Source organism: Elephantulus edwardii, unplaced genomic scaffold, assembly GCF_000299155.1.
Source record: "Elephantulus edwardii isolate Elephantulus edwardi_28Jun2011 unplaced genomic scaffold, EleEdw1.0 scaffold00950, whole genome shotgun sequence".
Classification (NCBI taxonomy): domain Eukaryota; kingdom Metazoa; phylum Chordata; class Mammalia; order Macroscelidea; family Macroscelididae; genus Elephantulus; species Elephantulus edwardii.
Genome location: NW_006400700.1, coordinates 1 through 1238, shown reverse-complemented (window position 1 = coordinate 1238; position 1238 = coordinate 1).

Genomic DNA, 1238 nt, shown 5'->3' with positions numbered 1-1238 from the left:
TATGTCCATGAAAATAAGATGTAAAGGGAGCTCTGGTGGCCTAGTGGCAAGATGCTGCACTGCAATCCCAGAGGTATGCGGTTCAAATCCACCAGATGCTCTGCTGGAGAAGGAGGGAGCAATCTCCTCCTGTACCAGTCAGATCTGATTTGACGGTACACGTAAAAATAATACAGTTAAAATTAAAAAAAAATTAAAAAAATAAAATAAGATGTGTATATTATTAATGTGGGATTGGTCAGTTTTGTCAGTAAGGATAATTCCAGAGTACAGTGTGCCCTTTGGACTTGTGTTTCCTGAACAAACCAGTGTTGGAGAGCTGTAATACTGAAGAGACTGTGAGAAACTGCAAGACCTTGGTACAGTAAGATGTCACAAGATAAAATGGTGGCAGCAGCGACAACAAAGGTAGTATAAACCAAGAGACTGGTAAAAAAAAATGCTGTGGGCTCCTTGTTCATGGAACACACAGCTTAGTGTGTGCTAGTGGACTGGATGCCCTCAAGTATTTGTCAGAGAAATAAGTTTGCCAACTCATGGAATTAATGCTAATTAGTTTCCGGCCTAGGTTTGCAGGCAGAGGAAAAGTCCACTGAACACATAAATTTGCATATCTAAAAGTTTTATGGCACTTGCCTGAATAGAACAGAGGCCAGGCATCAAGGCTGAGAACCAGAGTGAGGTCGATATTTCAGCACCCCTGAGAATATGCTATATCCTGAGTGTTCCTGAACCTGAATTGGAACAAGTTATTTCACTAGTAAATTCTACATTTAAAACATAGAACAAGAGAGCAATTCTGACTTCATAAAAATATCAGCTTTGGGCTATTGTTGTTGAAGATAGGGTTTTTGCCTCTAATGAAGTTAGTGGAAATCTAGTACCTTTGTTTTCATATCCATAATGTTTTCACAATGAGTGAACACTTCTAGTGTTGTGTCCTTTGTTTGAACATCTCATTAGTATTCCATTAATTCCTGGAGCCCTATTTTTCACCAATATCTTCCATGCATTTCTTATTTCTTTCTTTTTATACCATCAGTCCTTAATTGTATGCTACTTCCTGTGACATTTGAAGAGAAACCAACTCTTATTCTTACAGTGACTTTAGTTCCTGTGCTGTTCAGTATTTCCCCATAGACTCCTTCAGTATTAAAATTTGAGGGTTGAATTTTTCCTTTCATTCCTTCAGCTTGGAAAATACTGAATGTGACCTTCATTTTTGGTTTTTAAGTCCA